The 16,678-nt window shown below is 42.4% G+C and overlaps 1 protein-coding gene across 3 annotated transcripts in view; it reads left to right on the forward strand.

The window, feature by feature from the left end:
- The first annotated feature begins 549 nt into the window (after nt 1-549).
- Nucleotides 550-16,678, forward strand: part of LOC105007436 (thyroid hormone receptor alpha) — a 126,955-nt gene continuing 110,826 nt past the window's right edge. For 2 of the 3 annotated variants that reach the window (XM_010866376.5, XM_010866384.5), the window contains exon 1: nt 550-1,012. The gene's annotated coding sequence lies outside the window, so the exon portion shown is untranslated. Of the gene's footprint in view, nt 1,013-15,810; nt 15,860-16,678 lie in introns of those variants that run through there. The other variant, XM_020046442.3, reaches the window with a different exon arrangement.

Consider the following 16,678-nt stretch of genomic DNA (forward strand, 5'->3'; position numbering starts at 1 on the left):
ATCTAGCTAGTATGTTTTCTCCAGGCAATATAACTTGTGGATATCTTCTTACTGATACCATATGAAAAAAAAATGCAGTGTACACCCATATTGTTGGATATGAACCAAAGTTCTGCTTAGCAGATAGACATTCTTAGTTTTCAGTCTAACTTGTTTTCAGTCTACATTACTAATAAGTAGGCTTATCTCAGATGTGTAAGTTTTTAGCTACAAACACCTTGACATTTAAATGCAATAAACACAACGCCCAGACATTTTTGCTTGTTTTTCTCCACTAGACCCAGGCTTAGGCTTTGTGTTAGTGTATGCAATTGTGTTAACGAAATGGTTATGCTGTTTTATTGAGGAAAACGTCTTCACTCTCAGCTAATCTCATCTTCCGCTGGGTAGCCTACTAGGTCTTTTTACTTCCCAGGGGAGGAGGTGGAGCGCGTCCTCCGCGGACCTATAAGGACGAGGATAACGCGCGGCGGCAGACAGGTATAGATGCCAGGGATGCTCAACATCTCCAAACATGAATTTCCTATTCAGTCTCATGTTCTGATATTCAAAGTGAAAACTGTTACTTTTAATTAACGTCGTTTTCATCAAAGATGGCAGATGTGTTTGTAATTTACAGCGTTAGTCCTGTAGAGAGCGGTAGATAGTTTTATTAAATTGTTTTACTGTACATAAGCAGAGGGAGGAGCAATCGTAGTATTTCTCTTGATTCCATTTCCCTCTCGTGGCAGCCCACCGAAACCCTACTGGAGCACATTTTTGCACACACCTTATGGAAAATCCCAAAAATAACGACTATCTAGTGACTTTTTAAGTGCAAAAGAGCAACTGCACTAAACAGTGCTTGACGGCACGCGGTGCTGGAATTTGATCGAAAGCCCGGTGCTCTGCAGTTGCAAGCCCTACCACTCCACTTGCGCTAGATCGGATACGAGGTGGCTTTGACTTTTTCATCCTCGTTTCAGTCTCAAAACAACGGTTTTCTCGTCTAAAACAACAGAAGAACCTGACGGTGAGTCTCACTGGCACATTTTTGCGTCCAAACGTGTTGGCAACTACTTACCCTGCATGTCGCATTTGTGCTTATCTGTCACAACCAGTAGCTGCATGGTTTGACAGATCTGCAGGGCTATGGTAGGCTACACACACTACAGTATAGCTTCAGGATGACCGTGGCTTACTGAAAAAAGGGGGAAAAATACAATATAATTTGCTGCAATTTTGTCTTGCCCTCGATTGTACTGTCAGTGTTTCCCGTGTGGACACACTCGTCAATGCCGTTGTGTTCAGTGTGCAATGTATTAACGCTATCAACTGAGGGACCTAAGTTGGATTTATGATACTGGACACGCACACACGCACGTGCGCGTTCACAAACACGTGCATTTTGTATTTTAAAGTGTATAGCATGTGATTGTCCACTGTGCAATGGCCCTGTCAGTTTTAGAGTTCAACGATTATTTTCGCGAAAAACATAGCATGTATTCTTGTTTAATGCACGCGTTATTGCATCATATTAAACGCTTGGTAAAATGTTACTTGTGATTCTATTGTAATGCATGCATTCTATAGTCTGTTCTTGGCCCTATCATGCAGAAATCTTTAATATAGGGACCTAATGTGCATTCCAGTTCTGACAGCTGTATTACAATGTCTCTGGTTTGTATTTTTAAAATACATTCGGAGCACATCCTCTCTCAGCATAGAATGTATCTAGAAGTTCTTGATCTTCAAAGACCTCCATTACCAAAGCTGGGCTCTTGTTTTGTGCTGATTGAAATTGACAAATCAAAGAAAGAATGCCCTTTTTGACGTTGTTCTCCAAGCAAGTCATCCTACCAATTTGTGGATAATAATAGCTGTTTTTATTTATGAGGAAAATATTTTTCTCTTTCTGAGTAAATGAATACAGGGGGCCATTGGCTTTCATCCAGACCTGTACCTATACATTAATCATTACCCACTTGTTTAAAACTCTGTGTTCTTTGCCTCTGTTGATTATTCTCCTTGGCCAAATCAGACATTACACCATACACATTTTCTGAAAACGTACATAGAAATTAACCCAGGGAGAGCTTTAAACGCTTCTGAAATTCAATGTTTTACGTTTGTTGTTAAGTATCTCTCATTCCTACATTGTAGTTTCCGTCACAAACAAACCAATGCACTAATGTGTACAGTACATGGTCTTTGACTTGGGTACTGGTTTTGTTTTGAAGGTAATAGGGTTGTATTGAATTGAACAAGAGAGAGGGAGGTACAGCAAAGCCTGGTGGAACAGTCAGACTATAGCCCCATGTGACCTGGTCTATGTCCTCCCCTGTGTGTGTGTGTGTGTGTGTGTGTGGGATGGCTGGCAGGCTGGGCCTCTTCAGGGGTTCTGGGGTGACCTTCTTCTGCCTCTCCCAGCTTGTTTTTTTTCTAAAGTACTGCCTCTGTTTTTTTTCTTCATTTCTGGCTGTTCTTTCTCTGTCTTGCTTTCTCTCTCTGCCTCTGGTCTCTCTGCCTCGGGTCCCTGTCTCTCTCTCTCTCTCTTGCTCTCTGTCTGCCTCTGGGTATGGGGCAGTGGTGCTGAAAACTAAAAGTGAGAGACAGTTCAGTTATATAAGCAGGCTATGCAGTGCAGCCGATGTCCTGATCTGAATCCACACTATTATGATGTCAGGGAGAGCACAGCCGAGCATGCTGGGTAGTCAAACATAGAGCCCTTTCCTGAACAGTAGAGGCTGGGAATGGGGAATGGGGCTGGACTGGGATTCGCCTACAGTAGATTCCATTACGGTCTTACAGTATCGAGACTGGACAATGTGGTGCCTATGGGAGAGATGCTCTCAGGTTGCAGTGTTTATAGCTTTGACAGTGAATGGTTGTGATGCTGGCTGACTTGACCTGAATAGAGTGCAGCTGAGTTAGTCATCCCACACATGCCCCCAAACCACTTGCACGTTACCGTCTCTGTTCATGTCTATGGTTAATTAGATTATATCACCCATATGCCATGCGCTTGAAGGTCACGGTCAGGCACAAAATGCCATCAGCTGAGCTGCGTGTATGTGGTCTTTGGACACTATTGTCTGCACATTCTCATTCATCTCAGACGTTGCACTTAGATGGATGTACTTCTATCAACACTAATTACATCAATGTCTAATTGATGTCTTCGGATGGATAGAGAAATGGTCCCCAAGATGTGAGCGAATGTAGTGAAGAGATTGCTTGACTGGTTAAACAATATTCAGCGTTTTCTGTGTTGGCATAAACTCTCATACATTAAGTTGAAGTTAATTGGGTTGACCTTCTCCCAAAGTATTTATATGGGTGCTTTTGCTTTGAAAAGATGAATGAATGTTGTCATGTTGACAATGCCAACATGCTATTAACCCTGTAATTATGAGAAAATGGGCATCTTTGCATGGTGCAACAGAGGAAGTTTACAGTTACCTGTGGTTATTTTCCCTTAACAAGCAAGTATCCCCCTCAAACATTTACATTACTTTGTTTGACCCAGTCCCATTGACACACTTCCATTGATTTTGACACGCTTCTATTAATTTTGACACACTTCCTATTGATTGTGACAAACATTGATTGATTCCTAGACAATGGTAACGCAAGTTCCATTTCTAAAAACGTTTGGACTTGATTTTGCCTTATCCTACCTGGAGATTGTACACACGTCTGTAGTTTTCCACTTCAGCAGGAACAATATGTGCACTGCACCAGAATTCACTGCTAAAGGCACAGACAAGAATGCTGAAGTTTGAAGTGGTTTCTGTCAGGCTACATTTGAACCCAGTTTAATCTGTATAATCCCACCCCTTGAAGGCCCATGTGCATATCTACAGACATGGAGGTGATGTGGGGTGTGTTCATTCCATCAAAGAAATGTATTTTGTTGCAAAACATTTTGTCAAACAGTACAAAACATCTGAGACCTGTCTGAACTTGTGAAATAGAAACTCTGTTTCATGAAATGTTTTGGAACTGAAAGGTTTTCAGTGGTGGAATAATACTCCTCTGACATGTTCTTGTTCCTGTTTAACCAGGGGTATAAGTTCAGATGAGGTTCAGGGGTATTCCTAACCAGGAGTGTGTTAAATTGTGTTAACTTTGACTGGCGTTCACCCTGTTCAGAGAGCAATACAGCCCCTAACAACTGATAAGTATGCCTTGGATGTACATTCATTCATCAGTATGCGCTTCGATCTCAGTCGCGTGGGCCGACAGTGGGGATCCTGGTGTTTTTGAGAAAACCAACACTACCAGAGACAACCACACTCACACAAAAACCCACCACCACAAACAAACTGTCTGTGTTTTGCCTTCGCAGCGAAATGTGGCTTTCCACAGTTTTTATGTCTGTCTGTTGTCAGCGCCTCACTCCAGCCAAGCAGGCCTTAGCCAAGCCTACTCTCTTCATTTCCCAGCAGAGAGGGTCCCTATAGCTTTTCTGTTTTTGCTCGTATTTATTAGCTTGTTTCTCCATGGCTTGGGTTTCCATGCAGATGTCTGCCAGAGCCTCCTACTCTCTCCTTTCTTAGTTCTTCCACCCGCTTGTGAGCCCATGACTGTGAGACTTTAGTGAGGTCTTTCTCTGCATCTCTCTTTCTCTCTCTCTGCCCCCTCTGCCTGTTTCTGTGTAGGTAGACAGCCAATCTCAGCTAACAAGGGAAAATAATAACATATAAAACGTCCCATTATTGGACGGGCAGAGTTGGGAAGCTGTTTAACACACTTTTCTCTTTTTAATAGCAGTCATGCAGCCCTGGGCCTTTCAAAGACTTGGCGCGGCCGCTTTATTTCTGCCAAGGCGAATGCTTTACGAGTGGGAGTCCTCCATGGTTGGCACAGGCCCTATTTAGTAGCCACTCTGTTTGTGTTCATGCCCTGGGATGTGCCATGGCAGATTTGTAGAGGTACCAAGACCGGCATGGCAACCTTGACCGGCATTGCATTGTGCTGTATTAAGATACAGTGGTTTTATGTTGACTCTGGCCTACAGCTAGTTTTGTCTGCCCAGAATATCGATATGATAATTTTGATATGTATGGTGCTGCCTTCTACTGTACATTTTAATGTAAATAAAAAAGTTATTTTGAATCTTACCCGTTGTTGTTGTAACTTTGTCAACTCCGTCAGTTAGCATGCTTAGCATTCAGCCTGCTGCAGATCCAGTAGGCAAAAACAACCAAGCTTAAAAGTTAACATAAGATGACTAAGACTTTGCTCTGCCCTCACGAAGCCTCCACTGCACCCGGTCAGGGTGGCAGAATAATTGGGTTGCTATGGTGAAGAAACACTGGCTTTCTATTGCCCTGCTTTTCTTTTTAATTGCACATGCTTCAGGAAACTCGGATGGACTTATTCCAGGTGCTGATGGTTTGGCAGGGCAAGAGCACTGCTCCCGCCACCCCCTGATGATATCACTTTCATTGCGGCTTTCGATGTTAAGGCCACTTCAACACTTAATGGTTGCATACAAAAGCCAAATAAGGGCTCCTTGTTCCGCAGTCCGCCCTTAAAACAGAAATACGTGGCTTTTCATTAAAGCCACAGTTCCTTAGCCAAGAGAGGCTGTGGAATTACAAGCATGCAAGTTAATGTGTGTGTGTGTGTGTGTGTGTGTGTGTTTGGGTGTGTGTTTGCATGTGAGTATTTGTACAAAATATGTTAAAGCTAAGTTGAGTGAGATAGTAGTGGTTGTACCTTTTAACTATTTATTAAGCTGTTACTATTCTGGGTAATGACAGCCAGCTTCCTTTACTGCTACTACACAGATTAAATAGCACAGCCGCCTATTCATTTACAGCAAGCATCTTCAGTTGGAGAGAACCCCAGTTTCGGTCACTTTTCTGGCTCTCTCCCACATTGATTTCCACAGGCGCAGTGGACAGAGACCTGTGAAAGATTTTGATTTGGCTGCGAGGAGAGACCGTTAGGGTTAAACAGTTTATGTTGAGAGTCTCGCTCCAGAATCAGGACGCCGACGTCCCACTCGTCCGGACGGGACGTGACCTTTTGCCTGGTGGGCCTGAATGCCAGTCCCAGACCATTCCGAATCATCAATCATATTCTTCAGCTGCACTTGATTATTACACTCGAACTGTGTCGTAATGTGTCCGACGATGAGCCAAATCTGTGACGCGCACCGGTTCCTGTGTTTAATAGGCCTCAAACTAGACCGATTAATCGAAGCCCCGCAGAAATGTATCACGACCTGCTGGTGTTATCTCACAAGTTGTGATACTAATTAATGTAGCACATGAACCGAACACGATACACTGTTGGTTTCTGCCCCCCCCCCCCCCCCCCCAGGCAGATCTTCACAGGGATGAACATCTGCCTGGGAGAACACAGGGATTGTCCCCCCACGTGTACAATACTGACGCTGGGTTGCCAGGTGAGATTCTGTAATGAGGGCTGCCGGAGATGCCTCCGGAGACTGGCAACCGCACCAAGAACCCATTCACTTTAGGGGGGGCCCTGCACGCAGGAAACAGGAAACTCGGCTACACAGAAACGCTCGTCTGTTTGTTGACGCTGCCGTGCCGCTGGCGCCGTTGCTGCTGCTCCTGCCGTCGATTCTTTTGTGTCGTTCCTCATTTTGGCCTGGTTGTTGTCTCTGCTTTCCAGTTACACCACCCACCTACCACCCGCCCACTCCCTCCCCACTCCCTCCCGACCCCCCCACCCACAGTCCTGGCACACCTGTTCCTTCATATATCGGGTGACTTGCCATTAGAAGCCGTCTTGATTTTCTTTTGTGGGTGTGCGTGTTTGTGTGCCGTGTGCGTGTCTGTGAGGGTTAGGGGTGATATCTGAGCTTATAGATGCATTTTGGAGTGTTTGTATAATGACAGTAGTTGTAAAAGTGGTTCTCATGACTAGGTCCCCGCTTTTATGTAGTACGTCGTCGTATTGTGCACTTTCCTGATAATTAAGATACACAAGTCATTATTGTGTACCAATGTGATGTTATAACATTTGTGTGTTTTAGGGATGCAACGGTACACTGTATGTTATGGAACCTTTCGGTGCACAGTGGTTCGCACGTGGTACGATATGCTGGTCATTTTCCTATAATTTCCAAAACGTGCTTATTGTGCTGCAGACTACACGCACATTGTAGATTCAGATCCACAGAACCAGACGCGTAGCTTGGGAACAGGTGAGGCAGGCAACTTCTTGGGGCCCCCGGCCGTTAGGGGGCTCCTGAGGTCTGACAAACTTTACCCCACAGTTATGTCTCAAAATGTGGGCAATCGCAGGGACTGCAATCCCCGCCTCATTAAGCAACCAAATGGACATTTTTGCAATGACATCTCAGTAGGAAACCTCCCTACAGGTTCTCCCATCTGCAGATTTCAGAAAGTACAATTTAAAAAGTTTGAAGACTTTTTAAATGTCACTATGAATTATTTTAAGACCAATTTCAGAATAACACCCCACGCAAAGAAAATCACAAGGACACCAATTCGACTGAAGTGCCCACATTTGTTAGAGCAGTTAGCCTACTGCTAACAATAACGTATCTGGCTGTACTTCGCGGGACTGTAGTCAGTGACACGACCAAATAAAACTGAGAAATGCCAGGCGTTTGTTGGACACTTTTCGCAGCGTTTTTGTTGTTTTTTATTTTCAGATTTCAACCACGAAGCAAAGTTGGTGTTGTCCAGCAACTTCTGATTGAATTTGCACTTTCCCATGGTACCTGCTGGAAATTTAACAGCCAATGTCCACTATGTAGCTAGCTAAATTACCTAGCTGAGTACTAGTTAGCTATCTTAGTCTTCAACAATGGTGTTGGGAGAAAAGTAGCCAATCGTTAGGAGCCTCTTGCTGACATCTAACATTCTGACTGAAATTGTTGTTCCTCTCTGCACCCGACCAGAGCTAAAATGCGTTCAGAGAGAAGCAAATTTGAAGAGGCACCGACGTCTTTCAAACCCAATGTGTGGGGACATTTTGCTTTCAGCGTTCAATAAGATGACAAGGGTAAGAGGACCATGTACAAAGTACAGTCTGCAAGCATTGCTTTGCCACTGATGGCTACTCTAGTGAAAACCCTTCTAACCAGTGTTGCCAACTCCTCAGTAAAGAAAATCGCTATTGGCTGTCCTAAAAGTCGATAGAAATCGCTAAATGACGTCATTGCCTAATTTGCATAATTTCCCATCAGCATCATGAATGGATTTTTTTTTCTTTTTTAACATACAAGATTCTCGTTGGGGAAAAGAATATACATGCGTATTTACAAATGTTGTCCATGTATAAGAAATAATCACCTGAACAAAAAAACAAAGAACAAATCAAAAAAGGGGCGCTATTTAAGTCAAAATCAAAAGGCTAGAAAAAAAATAAACATGTAGGGTGACACACAAGGGGAGATATCATCATGGTCATGGATTAAGAGAACTGCACCAACTGCACGTGATGGACGCTGCCTGTAGGACATGAATAACGTCGTAGGAGAGACAAATGTGAGTAAAAACTACAAATACAAAAAAATTTAAACCAACCCTCCTCCTTTATCCAGGCTTGGGACCGGCAAAAGTTACCCAAAAGAGACACTCTGGCGAAACGCATGCGCAATTAATTTTCATACGGAGGAGTTTATATCTCCTGCTCTGACTGCAGCTCGGAGGAACTGCTGTGCGAGGACTGGGCCGTCTGTGAGTGCTTTCAGATGGGGGAGGGGCCCACGGCGGCACCCGCTGCTCATTGAGAAGAGTAAGAACAAGTCTCCAGTAACACCACAAAAAGTCGCTAGATTTGTCGCTAGTCGCTTTTTTGAAAATAAGTCGCTAAGGGGGTCTGAAAAGTCGCTAAATCTAAGTTGCTAAGTTGGCAACACTGCTTCTAACATGATGACGTCATTCATACCGAAATGTAACGTTAACGTGACCCACAAACCGCAATATGTACCGAACCGTGGGCCCACTGTGTCGTTGCATTCCTACTGTCTTTGTCGGTCGGTTTTACTTCCCATTGTGTGGATGCGTTAAAGCAATTAACAATTAACAACCACGTTCATTATATCAAATGATTAATAGACATTTTAATTTCCTTTCCTGATACCACACACCTTTCATATTACATTAGAGGTGATAGTTGTCATCCAATATACCATAACTGACTGAAAATATCACATGCTTTTTATGTACAACAACAATTTAATTCCAACTTAATTAGAGGAACATAAACTTGAGCTACCTGTTTCTTAACAATGTATGGCGTGTGTTTACTGAATCATAGCTGCCAAGTTATCTGATGCATAAAAAAGCCAGAACCTGCCTGATGTAAACAAATGTGGAAATGTCTGTACCATTTAATTAATGTGGACAGCCAATTTGTTTGTTTGACATGGGGAGATATTTCATGTTTGTAAAAAAAATTAATAAATTGTACACTCAGGATATACACAAAAGCACTTTCACTTCATTTGTCACACGGCCCAGCGTTTGTATAACTACGTCTAAACTCTTGTATGTGAGCAATAGACTGCATGGAACAGCCTCTTGACTTGCACAGCTTCATCTGTAGTGACGTTTCAAACAACTGTTTGCTATCAAAATGGATCAAAACAGGCCATGGAGAAGATCATTATAAGAGATTTCACACTTGCGCAGATATTACAGATATTTCTAGAGTGCTGCAATGAGCCAGGGCTGGCCGTATGGCCCCAGAGAATTCCAGTTTACGTGTTAAATTTCCAAGGAAATAAATGATTATTGAACCAGCTTGAGGATGATCCCGCAGACGTGAGGATAGGGTTCTGGCGCGGGCTGTTCTGGGAATGTCAACAGCGGACTTGTGGACTGGCATTGTCTGTGTTATTTTCGCTAGTGTGTGCTGTGTGGGTCTTCGCATGTTTAGAGACATTTCTAAATGACCTCTTCACTCTCTCTGCAACGCGCATCTATCTCTGCAACATCTCTCTCTGCAACATCTCTCTCCGTGAAACAAAACTGAGGTAGAATTGGAAAGACATATAATTAGGTCCAACATTCCTTTTTTCTTAAATGGGTGTCAGAATTCTGACTGACCTTTCCAGACATTCTGTCCCTCTATAAAAAAAAAAAATATTTCTCTCTTTTTCCCACACCGTGTCTCTTGCCCTTGTTCCTTCTCTTGTACCCTCTTTCACTGGGTCTTGAAAAGTGCAGAGGAAGTGCAAGGAGACAAGTTATTTGGCTTGGCCTGCCTGCGAAGGACGGGCCCCATTTTGGACTGGCCCCAGCTGATCAATCTCCACATTGGCTTGGTTACTGTGTGTGTGTGTGTGTGTGTGTGTGTGAGTTACAGCTTATCTCTATGAACTCTATGCGGTTCTATAAACTATTCACCACAAGAAGCCACTCTTAGGGATCAATTCTATTTTGGTAATTTGCTCATTTTAGGAGTCAAGCACACATTCTTTTGCAATTCTTGACCACCACTCTGCTATTTCAGAAAGTTATGTGAGGATTGCTGATTTACCTGTCCTTTTTTATACCAGACATATGACGCTCATATGGTGATCTGTAACATATGAAAGTGATGCATTTTATTTTATGCAAAAACAAGAATAAACCGCCATTCTAAATTAAAACAGTGGACGTTTTCCCTGCCCAGGTAGTGTAAGAAGTTTGGATTTGGGTTAAACCATTGAAATACAGTTATGGTGCATATATAGTGTATTTAGACTGCGTACTCTGAAGAAATTGCTTCTTCATTTCTGTAGGCAATTTACCAAAGCACAATGGACTAATGTTGGAATGGGAATTGATTTCAAGGCAATACCTATGAGCCTGGAATAAAAAACGTAAAGCGACAACATGGAGCATGTTGTCACTAGCCAGTGAGTGGTCTGAACACACAACGTATTTATTCATTAAGACCCAACTCTCGCCACTCCTGGCCCTGCTCTGTTATCCTTGGTTGAGAAAATATGAAACATATTTCTGCCCTCAACAAATTGTTAGATTAAAGGGAGTTTAAACACAAACAGGTAGTTTCAGCATCAAATGCTGATTGGCTGAGGGACATGGTATAAGAGACCGTAGGTCATGGGTATGACATCACATGATTTTTACTATTCTAATTGCACTGGTAACCGGTTTATAATATAAATAAAGAATCTTGGGCGTTTCTGGTATAAATGTACCATGACTAATAGATGTGTCCAGACACTGATATGTCGTGAATAAGAACAGTTTATAGCTGTGGTATACTGGTCATATACAGTATACTATTGCCCCACTGGGCTTTTGGCTTATTTATGTTCCAAGCCAGCAACCGTTGCAACATTTTCATACCCACCCATGGCACTTGTCTGCAGCTCTACCCGATTACCATAATATGCAAACGGACAACTGTGATTCAAAAGAGAGGTGTGGCTCCCTCGCTTTGGGAATTGTCATTGGCTTGGCTGCTCCAATGAGGCCCAGTTAAATGACTTACTGACTTTAGTTCCTCTGGGAAAGACTTATATGAGGGAAAATTGATACCTGTGTATTAGAGCGAAATTGCTTTGGCCAGAAATGTCTGGGTATACTGTTACCGTAAGTTGGTGTCCAGAGAGAGGTCCATTTGTATTTGATTTAGTTTTGGCTGAAATTAGTGGAACGGGAGGATATTATGCCCACATTTAAAACCAAGCCATATTATCCATCAGCCTTCTCACAGCATGACCAGCCCCCACTTGTCATCCCACTCTGAAGACAGGTGTTTATAGTAGCGACCACAGACGAGCTCCCTCAGTCACATGCTGCCTTGTCTGTGTGGTTTAGTTTCCGGTCGCTCAAGGTTTTGTTGTTATAGCTTAATCCTGTGAGGTGTTTATGTAAAGACTACAGTTCTATTTTCTACTATGTTCCAAATGTTATACCAAAAATATATTTCCAATTCCCAGTTGTCACTGACACTTTTCCTTTCCACACTTCTTTTTGCAAAATGTTGTCAGAACAGATTGATGATTCTTTCTGTTTGCTTATGTTTAAAGAAACCTTTTGCAACTAACATGTTTGTTTGGCAGGACAAATGTACCTCAGATACTCAGTTGTGTGACATTAGTAAATGGGGATGTGTCTGTAGCATGTTACCTCCTATCTTCCCCCTTCGCTCAAATATAACGGGCTTGTGGGCTGTCACTATTAGATTGTAGTAATGGAGGTCCAGGAATCTATTGAAAGAGGTGTGTTGAGCAACTTTGACTTGGGTTTGCTTTATGAAGTCATCATTTGTTGGTTTCAGGCTTTTCTACAATGGTCAGAATTCAGTGGTGATTTTCAAAATACTGCTAATATAACGTAGCCATAGGCTGTGTGAACAACAGGAAATCAGGAAACCGGAAATTAGTATCCTGCAAGAGTCTCTTCTCCATGCATGCTTAGTGAAAATTGATTTTAATGTGCGTAATCCATGTGCGTAACTGTTCTTTATTCATGCATACGTTTCACGTGTAATACAAAAATCACTTAAACTTATAGAAATTTTATTATTGTGTAGGCCTACACGCTTGTTGTGGTCCCAAATACTCAAACAGTTTTACTTTATGGGTCTTCGTTTTTTTCCCCCGTGGATTGATGAGAACTACTAAATAACTAAAACATTATGTTATACACTCACAAAAGAAGTTCCAGGCCACATACAGCCATCATATAATGGACAAAACTCAGTGACTAAATAGCACATGCCAGAATGTAATATTTAAAGGGATATTCTATCCAAGGCTAATCTGTGTCCTTGTCATTTTCACACACAAGTATTTTACTTATTCCCTTAACGCATGATAGCCTACTGGTGTAATGTTGTTATGTGGTCTTAAAAAACAGCTATGGACTTAAATTTTGAACATGAAACAGGAATCGCAATGCTATGGTAGGGCTAGCGGTCCAACTTATTGTTACTAGCTTAACAGTTTCAAAGAGCTATGTTCGGGTCCTATCTTGGCAGATGCCAGATTGCTGACCAAAGTTTCTACCTATAATTTTTTTTGTAAACAAATGGAGACATAAAGTAAGAATTTAACGTTAAAAAAATCATAAATCATCCTACACAACAAGACAAGTCCCACTGTGCCACATAAAAGTATAATTTGAAATGTGATCAGAATTCTGATTAGATTACAACATGCAAATAATGTTCTAGTTGTTTTAAAAGTACAATTTTCTTTTTAGCTCAGATTTATTCAAGAGACGTACAGTGCAGTTAAGTTACACCTAGTAGGCCTATTCTTTTTTAAATAAACACAAAAAATCTTCATAAAACCGACAATTCTAAAATATCATCAGGAAAAGGAACCATCTTTTGAACAGTGTTAACGCTAACCTCTGTGACCCACACAAAGCTGTAGTAACCAAAGCTGTAGTACCTACATAGTAGACCCCCATCAGCTTGTCACGGCCAGGCAGGTTGCCAGGATCACTGGACTCACTCCAACTTCACCCACCACCACAACAGGTCCATGAGAGATTTCATTTCCATTGCTATTCACAAAGACAATATCAATATACCAGTTGTCTTGAGGGCACATCAGGGAATCTACTCCCAAAGGTGAATCAAAAATTTTGGCATGGCTCCGTAGGTAATTTCAAAATACTTGTAGAAGAACATAAGCCCCTACAGTGAGTGGTTAAAATGGCTTTGTGTGTGTGTGTGTGTGTGTGTGTGTATATATATATGTATGTGTGTGTGTAATATACAGCTCCTGAACATATTAAGAGACCACTCTCTTAATTTAAACCCTTCTGTTCCTCACTCAAAACCTTCCTTTTCTACTTTTTTGGAAAAGAAAGAAAAAGTTGCAGTGTACAGTTGGGCAAAAAAGTATTTAGTCAACCACCAATTGTGCAAGTTCTCCCATTTAAAAAGATGAGAGAGGCCTGTAATTAAAACAAAAAATCCAGAAAATCACATTGTAGGATTTTTTATGAATTTATTGGTAAATTATGGTAGAAAATAAAATATTTGGTCAATAACAGAAGTTAATCTCAATACTTTGTTATATACCCTTTGTTGGCAATGACAGAGGTCAAACGTTTTCTGTAAGTCTTCACAAGGTTTTCACACACTGTTGCTGGTATTTGGGCCCATTCCTCCATGCAGATCTCCTCTAGAGCAGTGATGTTTTGGGGCAGTCGCTGGGCAACACAGACTTTCAACTCCCTCCAAAGATTTTCTATGGGGCGGAGATCTGGTGACTGGCTAGGCCACTCAAGGACCTTGAAATGCTTCTTACGAAGCCACTCCTTCGTTGCCCGGGCGGTGTGTTTGGGATCATTGTCATGCTGAAAGACCCAGCCATGTTTCATCTTCAATGCCCTTGCTGATGGAAGGAGGTTTTCACTCAAAATCTCACGATACATGGCCCCATTCATTCTTTCCTTTACATGTATCAGTCACCTGGTCCCTTTGCAGAAAAACAGCCCCAAAGCATGATGTTTCCACCCCCATGCTTCACAGTAGGTATGGTGTTCTTTGGATGCAACTCAGCATTCTTTTTCCTCCAAACACAACAAGTTGAGTTTTTACCAAAAAGTTATATTTTGGTTTCATCTGACCATATGACATTCTCCCAATCCTCTTCTGGACCATCCAAATGCTCTCTAGCAAACTTCAGACGGGCCTGGACATGTACTGGCTTAAGCAGGGGGACATGTCTGGGACTGCAGGATTTGAGTCCCTGGCGGCATAGTGTGTTACTGATGGTAGCCTTTGTTACTTTGGTCCCAGCTCTATGCAGGTCATTCACTAGGTCCCCCTGTGTGGTTCTGGGATTTTTGCTCACCGTTCTTGTGATCATTTTGACCCCGCGGGGTGAGATCTTGCATGGAGCCCCGGATCTAGGGAGATTATCAGTGGTCTTGTAAGTCTTCCATTTTCTTATAATTGCTCCCACAGTTGATTTATTCACACCAAGCTGCTTACCTATTGCAGATTTAGTCTTCCCAGCCTGGTGCAGGTCTACAATTTAGTTTCTGGTGTCCTTTGACAGCTCTTTGGTCTTGGCCAGAGTGGAGTTTGGAGTGTGACTGTTTGAGGCTGTGGACAGGTGTCTTTTATACTGATAACAAGTTCAAACAGGTGCCATTAATACAGGTAACGAGTGGAGGACAGAGGACCATCTTAAAGAAGAAGTTACAGGTCTGTGAGAGCCAGAAATCTTCCTTGTTTGTAGGTGACCAAATACTTATTTTACAGAGGAATTTACCAATAAATTCATAAAAAATCCTACAATGTGATTTTCTGGATGATTTTTTTCTCATTTTGTATCTCATAGTTGAAGTGTACCTATGATGAAAATTACAGGCCTTTCTCATCTTTTTAAGTGGGAGAACTTGCACAATTGGTGGCTATGTATGTATATGTGTATACAGTACCAGTCAAATGTTTGGGTACACTTACTCATTCAGCTTTTGACAGGTACTGCATTCATATGTTTGTGTGTGTATATCAACTGTTCTGTTGTTGTTGTCATGGGCCACCTTGTCCAGATTATGAGGTCCCCACCATGGTAAGAGTGCAGGCACTTTAATAATGGGGTCACATGCAGTCCTCCCTGTCCCCCAGTGTTTACTAGATAATGAGCTTCTCAACCCTTTTTCTTTTTATTCCCCACCACTCTAGGTTCACACAAAGACCCAAAACACTACTCACTGCTCTCCTTTGCCTAAACAAATGACATATATTATGATAACTTAGCTTTGGAGATGCACTGTTTTCTCTTCTGCTCTTATGACTCGTAAGCACACACACCCAAGCATTCACATGCCCCTATGTCACACACACACACGATGAGAAACACACACACAATGCTACATGAAGATCCAGGAAGAGCTCACTTGCAAAAGAAGCGACCGGCGACCTGACGACTGAGGTATTGCTGCTAATTGACCTCTGCTGGGCACGCAGATAAGAGGCCCAGCTGCTTCTGAACTAGGGGTTAGAACGATATTAGCTCTTTACCACTGCGTGAACTCTTAACTCCTTCCTTCTGTCTGTTTGTTTGTCTTACGGGAAGGTCATGAGAGCCAAGGCTGTTGATAGTTTTAACCATGCCTGCCCGCAGCTGTCCTTATCTGGTCAGCCTGTGTCGCTGCATATTTATCCCTCCGGGAGAGGCGGAGTCATCGCATTGTGCAGGCTTAGTGGTGGGATTACCATGGGCATCTAATGCACGGCCACACCAAAGCACTGTAGTAGCTGTGTACTGCTTTTAAAAGGCACCATTATTGTGTGTGAACACTGCAGTTGATACTGGATCGAGACGGCAGCCACAGCAGTTGGTGGAATAATCGGGGCTTTAGCAATGTTCGGCTGACCTTTGAACTGTGGTTGGGTCAATGTTTAAATTGTTGTCTTAGTCTCAAGATGCTTCTGGATTTATTTTTCTGTTTCTCAGCGATTTTCTCAGGGTTTGAAAGTTTCCTTGAAAACATTCCTTGAAAGGTTCCCATTGGTAACACTTACATTTGACTTACTTATTAAAAAACGTGTTCCCCACTGGCATCACTTCCGAAATCTCTTCCATGGTAAAGCATGAAGAGCTTTCCAAGCCAATGAAGATTGGAGGCTGAAAAGATTGGAGGCAGTTTTTGCACCTTTGAATCCTTTAAAGTCTGGAGCCAGTAAAGGTTTAGTGCCTCTGAAGCTTCTAAAGGCTGGAGCCAGTAAGGGTTTAGTGACTCTGAAGCCT

This window comes from Esox lucius, chromosome 5 (genome assembly GCF_011004845.1).
Source record: "Esox lucius isolate fEsoLuc1 chromosome 5, fEsoLuc1.pri, whole genome shotgun sequence".
Taxonomy (NCBI): Eukaryota; Metazoa; Chordata; class Actinopteri; order Esociformes; family Esocidae; genus Esox; species Esox lucius.